Source organism: Camelus ferus, chromosome 29, assembly GCF_009834535.1.
Source record: "Camelus ferus isolate YT-003-E chromosome 29, BCGSAC_Cfer_1.0, whole genome shotgun sequence".
Lineage (NCBI taxonomy): Eukaryota > Metazoa > Chordata > Mammalia > Artiodactyla > Camelidae > Camelus > Camelus ferus.
This window is the reverse complement of record NC_045724.1, coordinates 8,431,630-8,449,408: the sequence shown is the minus strand read 5'-3', so window position 1 is coordinate 8,449,408 and position 17,779 is coordinate 8,431,630. Positions and strand designations below refer to the sequence as shown.

Below are 17,779 nucleotides of genomic sequence, written 5' to 3'. Positions count from 1 at the left end.
AGTTAATGAAATTAGCATTCTTCTATGTATGAGAAGATGCAAGAGTCTGGGCTCATTGAAATCATTTCTTTAATATGCATCTTCACTATTTAGGGCCAGTATCCTGTTTTCTCCATCCTGAATCCCCCTGAGGGTGTACTGCCAGGAGGGTTGGGATGGGGCATCTGCAGTGGCTGATGGCTTGATGGCTACAACATCCTTTGTTTTCTGATATGGAAGGCAACATTCTTTGTCCCTGTAAATGACTTGAATATGGATAGAAAATCCCCTGACATGCAAAACATGATTTTGGGGAGCATTTTTATAATGACAAAGTTAAGAGCAATTTCAGAATCACTAGCTGTTAAAATTGCTATTTACAATTTTCCACAGGTAGGTAGTAATCTACTATCACTCTCTTCTGCATTCCCAAGGGAGAATAAAAGCCATTTAACTCAAGAAAGAAATGTAAAATTTAGCATAATGAAGCTTCCACAAAACCAAAGACACACACAAAGGCACATACATAAACTCTCTCAGATATGAAGTAATAATCTAAAATTACCCTGGAACTCATCGCAAAATAACAGGAAATCTACTTATACTTGATGAATTATATTTTTTAGTGTTTGACATGTATAGGTACTTGTTGATAAAATTCAGAGTTGCTAGATGGAGAAATAGCTTTGTACCCATATTGTCTTTGTATGTATTTATCCATAATGTACGACATTGCCTCCCCTGCTGCATCCTCTTCCTGTTTTCTCTTGGGGGCAGGAATGTTGTTATCAGTTGTTTTTAAAATTTCTAGGCAGCCAAAGGACTTGTACCACTTAAATAAAGATGGAAAATTGTCCCAAAGTAGAAAGCTTCATTATGAAACATAAAGTCCTCACATGAATGGGGAAGAAATTCATTGCTGAAGTTTCCAATTACAGAAGATTTATGAGTAAATATGTATGTTGTTTCAAAGTGGACTCTCTTCTTTATAATTAAGGTCTAGGGGTTATCTTTGGTAACTACTGGACTTCGATTTTTAAAATATTATTAGATAATATACAAAAGAATATATTCAAATGTATGTAATTTATGAGAAATAATAAAATAAACTCCTGCAAACACACCACCAAAACTAAGAACTAGAATCAAAACTGCTGAATCTTCTCTCTGTACTCTACCCTGATCCCACCTTCCTGGTTTCAGCAAAAAAATCACTCTGACCTTGGCTTTATGTTCAACATTCACTTAATTTTTATGTGATTTTACTTATTATTGAGATTTATAAAATTGATACCATACTTTACTCTTCTGGGCTTGCTCTTTTAACTCAATATTATGTTTCTAAGGTTCATCCATTTGCTTTAACTAGTGTTCATTCATTTTCATTACTGTATAATATTTCATTGTATAAATATAGAAAATGTGTTTCTTATTGCATTGACGATATTTGGATTGTTTTGGATCTATTATAACCAGTACTTCCATGAACATTTATTTTAATGTTGCCTGGTACACTTGCGCAAGATTTATTTTAACATAAGAGAAGACATACTAAGAGTGAATTCAAATATCCAACTTTAAAAGATAATGCCAAAATGTTTTCCCAAGTCATGGAATCCATTTTCAGTCCTTTTGTTCTGTAGCCTTACCAGTTAGAATGGCCTATCTAGTCAGTATAAATTCTGTTTTGGTCTTTACTTTAGCCTGCTCTAGTTGCCCTAACAAAATATCTACAGACTCAGTGGCTTAAAAAAGAGAAATTTATCTTCCCACAGTTCTGGAGGCTAGAAGTCTAGGATCAAGGTGTTGGCAGGTTTGGTTCCTCCTGAGGCCTCTCTCCTTGACTTGCAGTAACCACTGCCTTCTTGCTATGGTTCTCACAGGGCCTTTTCTCTGTGTGTATACAGCTCTGGGGTCTCTTCCTCTTCTTACAAGGACACGTCATACTAGATTAGGGCCCCACCATTAGGACCTCATTTAACCATAATTATGTTTTTAAATGCCCTATCTCCAAACAGCCGCGTTGGTAGATGGGGCATCAACATATGACTTTTAGGGAACACAATCCAGTCCGTAACAGTTTTAATTTGTGTTTCCCTAATTACTGATATGTTGAGAATCCTTTCACTTACCTAATAGTTACCTATGTTTCCTATTCTGTGAAATTCCAGAGAACATCATTTGTCCATTTCTTTATTGTTTATCTTTTTCTTACTATTTTCTTATTTTTCTTTAAATACAAGCTTATAATTCTTTGTCAACCATATGTAGTTGCGTTTATATTTAGTCACAGATAAGCTATGATTTGTCTTCTAACTTTTTTAGTGTTGTCTTGTGATAAATAGAAGCTCTTAATATTAATGAAATAAAATTTATCTTTTAAGTTAGTGCTTTTTTTCTTATTAAAATGTCCTTTCTTAGCTTAAGCTATATAGAAAGAGCAAATTTTCTTCTAAGAGTTCTATGTGTCTTTGTTCTGTATTCAAAGCCATTAATGCATCTAGAATTGATTTGTGTGTATTATCCAATTTCTTTGTTTCCTTAGAATAATTAAGTTTTCCAAGGCCATTTCAGAATGAATGGATTTTTTTAGGTATATCTCATCTAGTCTATTTGAGCATTCATATAAATTTCAGAATTAACCATTCTGCAGGATCTCTGTTAAGTATTTTTTGTTTCATAATTATATTGAACATATAAATAAAGTTGGGGAAATATACATCATTATGATGAATCTTTCTATCCATAAACAAAATGTATCTCTCCATTTACTCAAGACTTATTTAATTTCTTTCAATAACGTTGTGTTATTTTCTCCATAAATGTTCTGCACATCATTATTTAGATTTATTCCTAGGTAACTTCTCTTTTCTATTTTAAATGACTTTTAAGCTCTCTCTTTGTTGCTGTTCTATAGAAATACAATAGGTATTTGCATCCTGAACCTCTCTCTAACCACCTTGCTAAGATTGCTTACTAATAAGAGAGAATTTTCCTAGCAAAGAGGAATAAATGTAATTTTTTTAAATTTATGGGTCAGCTCTGGCCAATAGAACTTTCTGTGGTAATGGAAATGTTTTTAGTGCTGTCCCATACTATAGCCATTAGTCACCTGTTTTTTAAAAAACTTTAATGTAAATTAAAATCAGTAAAATTAAAATTTCAGTTCCTTAGTCAAATTAGCCAACATTTCAAGTATTCAATAGCCATATGAGGCTAATGGATACTATGCTGGACATTGTTCTCTTCTTCCTATAAGCTGTGATTGGAAGAAGAAGCCCTTATTACCCTACCTTATCTGGTCTTTATTGTAATTGGATGTCAATCTGTATCAGTCTTCATATTCAAAATTCACCTTCAAAATTATATACTATTCCCATGATAGTTGTCTTTATTTCATTTAGCTAGTGTCACGACCTTATAAATGCAGTTTTTATTATTTTCTCCTAAAATCTCATATTTATCCATGTGGAAATTTAATTTCTATTTATTTAGAAAATTATGTTTAAAATATTATAATACTCAAAAACCTATAGAGGTTTTGAAATCTATTAAAAAATCTATAAATCATTCAAGTATTTCACCTTTTTCCCTGATCTGGTATTAAGCTGTAATCCTTCACATACAGCATACTGTAGCTGAAATTGACACAAAGACAAAATATATCTCTAAATATTGTGTACTTGTTTTTTAACTGAATACTTTTATTGCAAATTGTGCTGTACCTAAATTGTTGATTCCCTTTTCACAACTTTTCTGTTCCCCATGTTATTGAAATCAATCACTCATGATAGAAAATTATTCCCTTTTCTGTTTGCTAAAGCTCTTTTTAAAATATCAAGTTTCAAATTATCATTTATTCAGGAACCTTTGGAAAATGAGCTTCATAATTTCCAGCATTAATGTTTTGTTTCATTGGCTATCAGGACGCCATTATTCTACTCAGATTTCTCCCTTCCTCACTTGCAATTCCTTGTCAGCATACTTTGGTGATGCCTCCCATTCCTCAACATCTGTTAGAATGCCCTAATGTTCATTCCTGGCTCTCTTCACTCTCCGTCAATCCTAACTACTCATGAGTTTTAATCTAGTCCCATTACTTTAACGGGCAGATGACTCCGACTTTCAAATTCATACTTCTTACCCTAACCACTCACCCAGACTCCTAATTCCAATTTCCCACTAAATATCTCCACTCTATGCATAATAGACATTTCAGACTCAGCAAATAGAAGAAAGTACTTTGCTTTGATCCACCCTTGCACTCTAGTTTTTCCTGACTCCATAACTCATCCAGATGTTCAGGTCAAAAATGTTGGATTCATCCTTAAAGTCTACTTTCCTAAAATTCCTACATCCAGTCCATCAGAAATTCTTGCTAGCTGTAACTTGAAAATACATTCTGAATCCATCTACCTCTCGCTATTCGCCTTACTCCAAGCCAACATTGTTTGCCTCATCTAATGCAATAGGCAGCCCCTTCCACAACCTCCCTGCTTCCTCTCTTGCCCTGGTCCTTACCGTCTATAACCAGTACAATAACCAGAATAATCTAGAAAACACATAAATCAGATCATATTATTTCTCAAAACCTATTCTCATCACTCTGAGAATAAAAATTAAACTCTTTTACGTGTCCTACATCCTCTTATTCAAAGTTTCTCCTGCCTTACTTTTGAAACACACTATTCTCTTACACACTCACATCCAGATTTTCTTCCACAAAGGCTTTCCCAACATCCCAGAGCCTTTGCACTTGCTATTCCCTAAAACCTGAAAGATTTAAAAAATCTGTAAGATTCCTCCAAATGAGATCTTAGAAGTCATTTACATTTCATTTTGTAGAAACATTTGGTAGAAGACATTTTGCAAAAGATAGATACATTTTACTTCTGAGACTATTCATACTTTCCAAGTTAGTTAAATAACAAATATAAATTGATAAAGCTAAAACAAAAGAATTGTATTTGGTGAGATCTACGTGTTTTAAATGTTGAACTTTGAGGACTTGTAGACATGTGAGCTACACCATGGTTTCAATATTTAACGCATGAGAATCAGCTGAGGTGTTTTCCAAATACCCATTATCTCTTACAGAGGTTCTGAGTAGGTAATCAGGGCAGGGCCCATGGACCTGAATTTTAATAAGTACCACAGTTGATTCTGTTGCAAATGGTTTGCAGACAGCCCTTTGAGAGATACCAGGCTGGTGTATTTGCTCAGATACAAGGAGACCAGATATGATTACCAATCATCATGCAACTCACTAATGAGATGCAACCAAGGAACAATAGATGGCTTCAAACCTAAGTGACAAAAGGGGAAAAGGGTCCAATTAGGACCAGCATGGATGCTATCCCAAGCACTCTTGGCTAGTAGTTTTACAAATCTATTCACATAAATGGACTGATAGCTGACAGCCAAATGGCACTACATTTTTTTTTTAAGTTTCTGGATATTAAAATAAATAGATAAGCATCATAAATTTCATTACATATATTCTGTTGCTGTAAAATTATGTGTACATGTGTCATAGATATAGGGCATATAGATATGTAAATAGATGTAGTCTAAGTTCAGTTCTTCAGCTTATAATTCATAAAATCTTTATAACTTTCAAAATGAGGGACCTTTTCAAATATTATTTAGAAAAAAAAGATACCTGTTTATCTGTTCATCCCTTCCCACCTCTCTTTCCTCATCCCCTTTCTTGTCCCTTCCTTTCTTGAACAATTTAGTCCATTAGGTGAGGTAAATAACCTTTGTTGTCATAGGGAAGGTGGGCATGCAGGGAACCACAATGGCTTGGCATTGGGCTGCAGAGCCTAAGAAAGGGGAGAGGATGTCTATATAGGGGAGCCTAGGGTGGGCTGTCAAAGTCTTATTGGTGTGAAAAGGGCATCCACATGAGGAAGTGGCCACAGCAACCACTCTGTACAGATAGTCATATCCTGTGCTGGATAGAGAAAATGTATGGGATGGGAGGGTGGCAGCTACAAGTATTTGATTAAATACAGGAAGACTGATCAAATAAGTAAGGATATGGTAATCAGCGTTTTCCAGGATCTAGGGAGGAAGTTAAAATATAACATGGGCAAAACTAGAATGAACTCTTTGGTGTTGAAAGGGAATGGAGGATATTAATGTGAACTCATGATTTTTAATATATAGACATTATAGAAACAGAGACATAATGTTTATGTTAGTATGAGTATATAAATATAGATGAATATGGTTTTCATATGTGTGTGTGTATATACATATACATATACATATACATATACATATACATATACATAAATCCCATAGCTCTGCCTATTGAGAGTACCTGGGACTGCTACTTCCTAATAGCAATGAACACACTTAGTGTCCATATCTTGGTTTCTAAATACAATTCTTCAATTGAAGGAACTAGAGCTCTTTGAAGAAGTGGCTGATTCCAGAGCTACTGTAGGGAAAGTATAAGGTAATCCTAGAACATATGATTCTTTCAAGAAGTCAGGGAGGTATCAAAGAATAATGGGTAAATATCAAAGGATATATCAGCCAGATTGAAGGGGTTTCCACTGGTCAAATCTTGGACAATCTAAGCCTCAAAATAAATAATGGTAGAAACTGATTATAGTCCATTGACTAAAATAGGAGTCTGTGAGTTCATACTGAAATCAATAATTTAATTGAATAAATGATAAGTTTTATAAGAAACAGGACATTTAAATAATTACAAACTGCCCTACTGTAAAAATTTTTAATAATGAAGGAGAAAAAATAACTTTACAGTGGAGAAGATTGGACAATACCCCTTAATCAAATGAGTAAAATATTATTCCAGTAAGGTTACAAGTTAAAAGTTTACAAAAATTGTTTGATAGGAGGAGTGAGAACAGAGGTTCAATATTGCATTATTCCTGCCAACTACACATACCCTGAATCTAATCATGAGACAAATACAGACAGCTAAATCCTACAAAATAACTGGTCTGTAATCTTTAAATTTTTCAAGTTCATGAAATTCAAGGGTAGTCTGCAAAAAATTTTCAGATTAAAAAACTAAATAGACAGGACAACTAAATGCAATATGCGATTCTGGGCTGAACCTTTTATTATGTAGGACATGATTGGGAGAATTGACAAACTTGAAGGGGATCTGAGGATTAGATAGCACTGAAGTTATGTACCAGTGTTAATTTCCTGATTTTTATTATTATACTTGGGTATATGTTTATAAGGACTACTAGAGAATCGGGGAGAGACTTTGCATTGTGTTGGCAACTTACTCTCAGATGGTTTGGGAAATAAATTATTTTTATTGTCATTTCAAATTTTCTGTAATTTTCAAGATTGTTAAAAATATATATATATAAAGAAAAAAGAAAAGATTCCTGAGTCAGGTAATCTTCCTTTTCCTGGCAACTGGCAGTTAAAAACCCCAGTTTACAATGGTAGCCAACAGTAGTTAGCTTCTCAGTCTATTTGTGCTAATTTCTGCTACGAACACCATAACATCTTATTTTGCACTTGAGGGGTTTTGTTTGTTTGTTTTTTCCTAATTATGCTTTTGTTTTTCATTCCATCAAATGTCTATGAACTTGGTAAATTCATCTGTATTAAAATAAAATCAGTAAGATTCATAAGAATAAAAATAAGTTCTTGGAGAAATTTATAAATTTCTACCTGCATTCAAATTGGAGTAAGTCGGTACAAAATTTATAAGGAAAAAAACTAAGGAACACTCACACTCAGAAACTCAAAATGGTTGCACATGTTTATCCTGTAAGAGGTTTATGATGAAACAGTAAGATGAAGACTTTATATCCAAACTTAAATGCAACCTTTTCAATCACATTTCATGGCAGGCCATGTATCAACTGGTCAATTCAGTAAGTAAATTAAAACAATTCTTGTTTTCAATAATTTCTTAGGCCAACGCTTAGAATAGTGAAAACCTTATCTTTAACTCCAAGAAAACTGGGCAGTTATTCGTTAAAGCAAGTGTGTTGTCCTACAGACCTACACCTGGTTATAAATAGCAGTTAAGACTTGAGAACACCCCTGGACACTGAGTGGAATTTCTAAATATAGCTTCCCCTTTCTCTAAAGGTGTTTTACAAGAATGCTATGTTTTGTGAAATGTGGCCTTTTTATAAAGAGTACACAGTCATAATAAAAGTTAGTGACTTTTAGACCTAGAAAAGATTTAGCCTGGGAACCCACATTTTAGAGGCATGTAAACTTAAACCCAATGAAATTAAACATTTTGCCCAGCATCAGATGCCAAACAAGTAATAATGACGGCATGCAAACCTCTGTCTTCTAAACCCGTTAAAGGCAGCATATTTTTCACTGCTTATTTTTCACTGCTGTTAACACCACATTCCTTCTGTACCTTATTCCTCTTGTTTTCTTAAGAGGAGTGATAACATTATCTGCAAATTTTAGCTATAACTATTTTTCAAAAATTTTGCTGTTTTGTAACTCATTTTTGAAAAATGTCATTTCTATGTTAAAAATGCATAAGGGCATTTTCCTTCCTTCTTGAAACACCTCTGCCTGTATTTATTATCTTTTATTGTCGAACTACTGCATAGCAGTAAGTACGGAAACACCTCTAGTAGAGGAGATAAGTGTCTGAGGCAACACGGTGTGGGGGTGGGTTAGGGTTGACATACTTTAAAGGGAGATAGGGAAAGAGAGGAAAAGAATAGAAATTTTATTAGTTTGAAAAAAATATAATGGCAAGTTAGACAATGTTTGGCTAAACTTAATACGATACAATTCCTTAATTTAAATTCCAGGTTAACTTCTGTTGTTTGCATTGCCACAGATGAGGGAGTAAACAAAGCAAAAAGATTTTTGTGTACCACCATTTTGTATTAATTTCCTAAAAGTTTCTACAAAACTTTTTAAAATAAATTAAAAAGCAAAAGTCTTGTCTTTAACTTATTTCCCTTCTTGATTGCACTTTAATAAGTTGGTAAATGGCATTTAAGCTCAATAGTTATGATAAATTCTGCCCCACAATTTTTAAAGGCACTAAGAATTGTGTGTATGTGTGTGTGTGCACATTTGCTATCAACTAGTGTGTTGCCTCTGCAACGAGTAAGATAAAGTTCTTGATCAAAAAATTATTACCATCTAGACAAAAATCAGACAGGATAGTGGGGCCAGCCATTGGTAAGTTTAAAAGTCACCCTGGGAGGTATCTCTTTAGATAAAGCACTTAGATGGAAGTATAACCAAGCATGGGTCTAAAAATTTCATATCTGAGACCTGTTTTATTTAGAGTTCTTTGGCAAGTGCTTGCTCTGTGTGTTTTTATAGTCTTTGGTTGTGCTATAAAAATATCAAAAGTGTGAATTAATGAAGTGATATGCAAAAATGAAATCCTGTAAGATAGAATAAGCATGAAGTCTTCTAATTATCACTCAGATAAGTCTGGTTGACACAAACTTCAGCATTAGATAAAGACCTTAGTAGTTCATAATGCTAAAATTAAAATCTTCTAGTTATGTCAGTGCGAAAGAAATCCTAATTTGTACCACAAGGTAATGAATTCAATAATTTTCATTTGTTAAGTATCTCCTTAGGATCCTACTCCGCGTATATAACACTGTTCCAAAATTTGGAGGGCAAAGAAGAAAAATAGGAACTCTCCACCCTCAAGTAGTTTATACTGCTCCCAGTGAAATTTCTCTACTTTGAGATCTTTTAATTTCTCAGTTCACTGTAAGATCTTCATCAGATGAGATGTTTTTCACTTGTTAAAACCAATGCTTAGCAAGTTAAATAGTTTTTTGAATGTTCCTGATAATGAAATAGAATCATAATGGTACTTTCCAATACTGATAATAGAGTTGGTAGAAGAAATGCTCAAGATTGATAGTAAAGGGAATTTGATAATCTACAAAATGTCATGAGATTTTCCAGATAACAACTTGTCTCCTGGAGAAAAGTGCACTTATTATTTATCTTCCCAGCTCATAAAAATTGTCTTATTTTATTCATATAGTGATTTTACCACATCTTTTAATTCATATTTTAAGATATTTTGTTCAGTGGATTATCTCATTTTGAAAGTATTGATTTATATATCCATTATATATTATGTAAATACTAATATATATTTCTCAATGGATAGATTATTTCTTTCTCAATTACATAAATTTGTCTAATTCATATTGCTATTCTTCAGTATTTCCTTTTCTCTGTGGAGCCCATCCCACTGGCTTGAAAAAGCCTGAAAAATCTGAAAGTCCCACTTAAAGTATATGTATGGAAAATCGTTAAAATAACATATAACGAAGGTAAAAAAGATTATTAAACATTGTGCTGAAGATTGTTCCACTAATAAAGAGAGTAATTAATAATTCTCATATTCAGACATAATAAAAATGAAAACTATCAATTGTAATACTTAGAAATGACATTTTCAATAAAGGGAAATATTCAATACTGTATAGGAAACTAGTATCTGCAAAGCAGATAAATTGGCAATGATTATACATATATTTAAAATATGTTGAAACATAGTTATAGAAAGTTTTTCTTTTTTGGCTGAAAAGAGGCATATTGAAGTGTTTAAGCGCTACTTCAACTGGAATAGATATTTAGATACTATGCAGAAAATACATGATTGCAGAAGAGCAGATAATAGCATGTGTATAAATGTAGGTGTTTTTAATTAATGTATGTTCATTCATTCAGAAAAGAAAAGAATGCCAAATTTACTTTAAATGCAGCATTGTGAGGCGTTAAAATTCCATTCTTAGACATTTGCTGCTGTTGCCTTCCCTTAAGCATTCGCCAAAGAGTACCATCCTGTCATTCATTCAAGTTAGAAATCTAGACGCAATCACAGAATTCTCATGTCAGGGTCCTCTGCCTTCATGCTCCCCACTCAGTAAGTCACAAATACCTGGCTCTCCTATACCAGAAACTCTCCAATGTAGGCCTGCTCTGTCACTCTCCAAGCCCAGCATCACTGTCTCAGCCTCCTGTTGAAGTCACTTCTAGTTCATTGTGAGCAGGGCCATTTGTAAACCTTCCTCAGTACTAGGCAATTGCACTTTTGGAAGCTTCAACCTAAATGTTATCAAATGCATTAAAATGTACCCAAATCACAAATTCAATATAATTTACAGATAACTAACTCTATGGAAGCTGAGTAACATTGCAGCTGGTGACTGGTACTAATGCTGATGTTGAAAATATAAACAAGTTTTTGTCTCAGTTTTGCAATTTTTTTTCATATTTTGGAACCATTTTTTCAGGTGTCAAACAATTTTCTAAGTCTTTGTCAAACTCCTAGTCCCTAATGAGTGTGCTTTTACAGTCACAAGGCTGAACAGCACAGACAGGAAGATGTCTGAAGATGGAGACCATTACATGGATGAGTAAACCAGATATGTTGGAATGCACAGTGTTTGTAGAAAAAAAATATAGAAATACAGAAATCAAGGAAGAAATAGCAGTTTCAATTAATATGATGTATATCAGATGATAACATTAAAAAGCCAAATTCTTTTGGGATGTCAATTTAATATCACCTTAAACAGTAATGTCTCAACACAGCATGTGAACTGCTTACGTGCTTAAAAAGAAATATTGATGCAAACTGTCAACAAAAAATGAAGCTTAATATGCTCCAAAATGAATGTTGGAATGTGGCAACTGGTTTTATAAGTGGTTAAATCACCTATCAGTTTCATGACAATGTTTCTAAACCTTTATTATTTTATCTTTAATACTAAGATAGTGAGAATACCTATTTGATAGATGTGTTCATAAATTTAAATTACATAATTAACATAAACTTATTGTATCTGGCAAATACTTAATATTTTTGTTACTATTATTGAAAGAAGCACTAATAATAGCTATTTCATTATTATGATCATTGTTACAACTTGGAACAGACCAGAAAATACTACTACTGAGCTTGATTTGACTTTTCATTTTGATTTTAATGATGGAAAAGTTAATGAGTTATTTGGAGCAGATATGTGTCAATGTTCTAACATCCTTTCAAAAGCTAAGTATTTATTTGATGTAGGAAAAATAATCTTAGTTTAATGAGAAGGTAAAGATTTTAAAAATATCTTTCCTCCTTGGACTCATACAGAGCCTGAAAAGGAGATTAAAAAAAAAAAAAAAAAGCTTTAGAAAGCATTATATAATAAAGAACAGCACCAGCCCCAGGCTCTTAATTTTTTTTTTGTTATTTTGTGATTTTGATGTGAATAACCCCAGATCCCCATTCTGACATCAGCACTACCACTTACTGTGTAAGACATGGTCAAGTCGATTAACCTCTCTCTGCTTTAGTTTCTTCATCTGTAATATGCAAGTCTTATTACTTGTCACTTGCCAACCAGCAGTACTTCTTCAGCTAATTGACTGTCTCAGCAGGGATATTGCAAAGATTAGCTGATAAATGATTTATAAAACCTTTGAAATATTAAAGGATATAAAAAACCTTAACAAGAGAAGGACAGAACAAATCATTCCATGCATTAATTTGCTACTTTAGTCATATATATTTTATTAAAAAACTTAGGTAGCCCTCAACAAAGTGAACATCAGATAGATTAGTTGGAAATTTTAAAGGGCTGTCTATTGCTGTTATTTTTTTTAAAATCTTCTGTCATAATTAAGAAGATACAAAAGAGAAAGTGTATTAGAGGAAATGATTATAGTTTATCTCCTTAAATTGATGAAAAGTATTATGAGAGAGGAAAATAAACTGAATAAGAATAAAGAAACATGTTTTCGGAGCCTAGTTTTACTATTGATAATGGTATAACCGTGGCAAATTAACTTTAACAATAAGGATCTTGAGTAAGATAATTAAAAACAAATCTACAATATATTTTTTGCAGATGTAAGAACAACATACAAAATCTTGTGCCAAGCATTCTGGGGGTCTCAAAAAATCAAAGACCCAGATCTTAAGGAAAATATATTGTAGGAAGAAGAGTAACATGGAAATAATTAATTCTTGCATAGTGCCAAATTAAATAAATACTATAATAAAATTATTCATCATACCTTGGGCTGGGGAGGGAATTTGGCTAATAAACTGGGCTTGAAAGATGAGAAGGATTTTGTTGTCACTGGGAGAGAAGGGCACTCCAGGTTGAGAAAAACAGCATGAGAAACAAGTAAGAGAACACCAGAGGTATTGCAAGTGCTTGTTGAGATCACATCTTAGTGTGCACGGGAGAGATGGTATAGGGAAAGAAGCTAGTAAATAAAGTTGGCTTCTAATTCTAGAAGGCCATGCAAAAAAGTTAAACTGTGTTCTGTGGGTTCCCAGGAGCCACTGAAAATTTTTGAGTACCTTAATGTTTTATAAAGGTAATTCTGGGGATAGTATAAAGTGTAAGTTGGAGAAGAATAAGTTTAGATTAAGTAAATAGTTAGCCTATAATTACAATACTCAAAAAAGAGATGATGAATGGAGTGACCAAAGAAAGAATGGAATATGAAGAATCCTGAAGAAACATTGGGTGGATAGAATTAAAACAATGAGGTTTGAGAATTGATTGGATGTGAAGAACTAGTGAGGTGGAATAACTGAACACAATTTCTAAGATTCCTATCATAGATGCCTAAGAAAGTAGTGGTAATCTACACTAAAATAATGAGGAAAATGAATAGCTCTGGGGGTAGAGGTGGAGATGCAGCAGAGATTACATTTGAACTTACTGAATTTGAGTTTTTAAGGACAACCATGGTGGAGTAACCAATAGGCAGTAAAAATTTTCAAGCTATGCTTCAGAAAAATATCAGCACCCCAAATTATAGATTTGATAGTCTTCTATACCCAGATGGAAATTAAGACAATTGGGGTAAATATTACTTAATAGGTAAGCGAGGGAAAGAGCAAGAAGAAATACAAGAAGATGACTATGAGGGTACCAAGAGTAGATGGTAGCCAAGGGAGAAAAAATGTTTCAAGAAGAGAGGAATAACAATGTAAAATGTTATAGACAATTATTGTGAAAACTCTATTGATTTGTGATTAATCTGTAATGGTTGTTCTCTGAGAAAACAATTCTGATAAATTGATAGATATGTAAGTTGAACTGCAAAATTAAAAATAAAGCAATGTAGAGGAAGTGGGAAAATTAGTACCTACCTCTTTTTCTGTAAGTTTGGGAGTAAATGAAAGTAAAAGGTGAGTGTCATAAAGAACATAGAGTTAAAAGCTGAAAAGTATATTTTACAACAAGGGAAAATGTAAACAATTTTACAGGCATTGGTGAAGCAAGGAAAAGAAGAGACTCCAGAAGCACAAGGCAGAGTTGAAGAAACAATAACAGGAGAGAAGACAGAAACAAGAACACTAGTCAGGTATTAACGTTGGCGAAAGGACTCAAAGATATGGACAAATTTGATGTGAGGAAAAAGAAAGAGAAATTAAAGGAATTTATGTAGGAGGACCTCGATCTTCCCATAAAGTCATTAGGCAAGATTTTCTATTGAGTAAGAAAATGAAATATAAATAACACTTAAGAAACACAAAAAATAAAAAAAAAATTACTGTTGTTAGAGACGGTAAAGAAGTCAGCTAGAAATGAGCAAAGGGATTTATGAGTAGCTCTGAGGTCACTTGTTGCCTTAATTAGACAGTGAAAATGTTTCCTCAAGGAAGATGGCCTGTGCTTCTGGCTTTATAACATTTTTAGGCTTAGATTTCTCATTACAAAGATCTGATTTGTTTAGGTTTGTGGAAAGAAAAGAAAAAAGATTTGAATCTGGGCTAAAGGAAGTTTCAGAGAAGAAATTAAGTAATAATACAATTGACTAGGTCATGAATTTATAAAAACAGTATGAAAATGTGCACATGTCAAAACAAGGAAAAAATACGTCTATAAAACCTTGAATGAAGGCGTAAGGATCACAGTTGTCATATCACTGGGGATCAGAGATGAACTGACAGAAAAAAGACTGAGCATAGTAACTATTAGTATCAAATGCTGGAACTTTTTGAAATTGAGAATTTTTATTATATACTGAAAATCAGGGAAGAAGTGAAGAACTTGTCCTAACAAAGGTAGATGGGTTATTATTTCTAGTAGTATTAGTCAAAAACTTATTGTGAAAGCCATAAAAAGACTAATTTTTCTCATGTTAGGCAAAATTTATTCTAGCAATGTTTTTGTTCTAAAGAGATCAATGCTTTGGATTTAGAACAAAAAGCGTTTGACTTGACAGAGTTAATGTGTATTGGCATCTTTCTATGATACAACTCAGTATATGAGATTACTTTTTTAAAGTATGCTTTTGATAGGACATTATCCACATTCTTTTAAAGGACAACACAGGTCCCGTTATACCAAATGGTATTCTAGAGCATGCAATGTCATGATCTGGTGCAGGAATTATAATTCTGCCTTAACAGAGGAGACTTTTGTGAAAATCTTCAAATTGTTGCTATTAACAGGATGTGGTTGTTGATTTCTTCTTTGCTGTCACTCACTCCAAAGTGTAACTAAAAGATAGCCCAATTCAAGGAAACAGGGAATTATGGTAGCATCAAGTTCTGGCACCCTGTCCTGAGCTCGGGAGACTTAATTTGAAGCCCTCTGATTTGTGAGATTGAGGTGTTGTTTTAGAAATAAGCTAGACTGATTATAAGCCTGAATTAGATAAATAACTAATATTCTTATACAGGAAAAGAGAAAAAGATAGTACTTAGCATGGAAATAGCTAATATTTTCAGAATATTTTAGTAATCAAAAAACTTTATTGGTTAGGTTTACAAAAGGGTTCCCTTCTGTAACCTGTAATATTTATCAGATAGCTTCCTGTTACTATGCAGATCAACGGTTCTCAAAATTTGGTCCTCTGACTCCTGCATGTCCCCAAAGCCCTTTCAGTCAGTCCCTGAGATACTTTCAGTAGGTTCACAAGTTCAAAATAATTTTCATAATAATATTGATGCCATCTACCTTTTTCACTTGGCTTACATTTGCACTAGTGGTACAAAAGCGCGGTGGGGAATATGGCTGACACCTTAGCATGAACCAAGTCAGCAGCCCCAAACTCTACCAGCAACCCTGGTATTCTTCACCACCACACACTCACAGTTAATGTTTTTAAAATGCAAAATTTACCTAAGAAAGTACTTGAGGAAGCAGTAAAAAAATATTATTGCCAAGTCTCAACCCTTGAGTAGAGGTCTTTTAATAAGTCTGTGTGATAAAATGGTAAGTCACATGGAGCACTTTTGCCATGTACTGAAGTGCATGGTTGTCTCAAGTAAAGTACTTATGTGACATGGTTGTCTCAAGTAAAGTACTTATGCTTAGGTTGAGAACTGAATTAGCTACTTTTCTCATGAATCACCATTTTTATTTGAAAGAACAACTGACAGGCAAACTGTGGTTTTTCAAACTGAATATTTGGCAGAGGTTTTCTTGAAAATGAACAAAGTGAGCTTGTCACTTCAAGGGAAGCAAAATCCAACTGTCTCTGTTGCCAATGATAAAATCTGAGCTTTCAAACAAAAATTAGAGTTTTGGAAAATGTATTATCTGCCCCGTGAACTTGTCGATTTCCCACTTCTTAAAAACTTTTCTGATGAAATAGGCAGTGTTACTAACAAATGTAATATTGTATAATGAAATATGGTACCATTTGGAAATTTTGCATAACCCAGTGAATCAATATTTTTCCAAATGACTAATGCCTGATATTTTTTAAAATATGCATGGACAAAAGATTCATTTAAAGAGCAAAGTAGACAATAGATTTTAATAAAACATCATGGAAAGCATATTGATATGGTTTTAGATTCCACATTGCAAAAAAAAAAAAAATCCACAACTGTCTGAAAAAGCTATTAAAATTCTCCTCATTTTCCAACTAAAAAATCTGTGTAAAGCCAGATTTTCTTTGTATACTTCAACTAAAACAACATATTGAGACAGATTGAATGCAGAAGCAGATATGAGAAACCAGATGTCTTTTATTAAGCCAGACAGTTGCAAAATTAAGCCAGAGAATTTCAAAATATAAAATAATGCCATTCTTGTCACTATTTTTTGTTTGGCTTTGAAAAATATATTTCATTTCACTAAAAATATATTATTCATGGAAACATGACATGGGCTTATTATTTACAGTTTAAGTGAATTAATAAATATTTAATTTTTTTCCAGTTTAATTTCTCATATGGCAAATATTGGCAGATATAACCACATAAACAAATCTCATTGGGGTTCTCAATAATTTTTGAGAATGTAATGGTCATCTGAAACCGAAATGTTTCAGAAACACTAATGTGGAACAAGCCTTAAGTACATAGTAAACTACTCAAGGGCTCTTAACAAACTTCACATTATTTCATAAAGTAACAATTGAAAAGTCATGTAATTGCATTTGTAATTATGGGACAGGAAGAATTTTCCTTCTCTTTTAAAAGTAATCATACCATTTAGATTAGAGAGAAGACTTCAGTGCCTGCTGATGACATTCTCTCCATTCTTTCTTCCAAGTCTGTGAGTCTCATTTCATGTGTCCCCATTTACAGGAGTAAAATTAGCATGTTATCCAGTCACCATTTGGCTCATGACTCAATGTCACTATAAAAATCATTTAAGCAGCTTCATAGACCCAACTTCTTTTAGGATACATCTATGTGGAACACTTCAATTTGCTTAATATAGGAGACGTAAGTACATACTTTTTCTAGCCTTTTGCAATCTAAATCTATAAATTCTACTAGGGTACAGTCTTCTAATTTATTCTCTCAATATGTGTGTACGATATTTAAAAAGATAAAGGGCATAAA

General features: G+C 33.1%; 1 protein-coding gene and 1 long non-coding RNA gene across 8 annotated transcripts in view; one reads left to right on the top strand and one right to left on the bottom strand.

Moving 5' to 3' along the window:
* Positions 1 to 17,779, bottom strand: part of LOC116660499 — a 344,375-nt gene that overhangs the window by 277,843 nt on the left and 48,753 nt on the right. The gene's annotated exons all lie outside the window — the stretch shown is intronic.
* PKIA (cAMP-dependent protein kinase inhibitor alpha) overlaps positions 1 to 17,779 on the top strand; it is a 90,446-nt gene that overhangs the window by 59,523 nt on the left and 13,144 nt on the right. The window contains exon 1 of one of the 2 annotated variants that reach the window (XM_006185866.3): positions 17,530 to 17,659. The exons of the other annotated variant lie outside the window; for it this stretch is intronic. The gene's annotated coding sequence lies outside the window, so the exon portion shown is untranslated. Of the gene's footprint in view, positions 1 to 17,529; positions 17,660 to 17,779 lie in introns of those variants that run through there. 2 annotated transcript variants of the gene reach the window in all.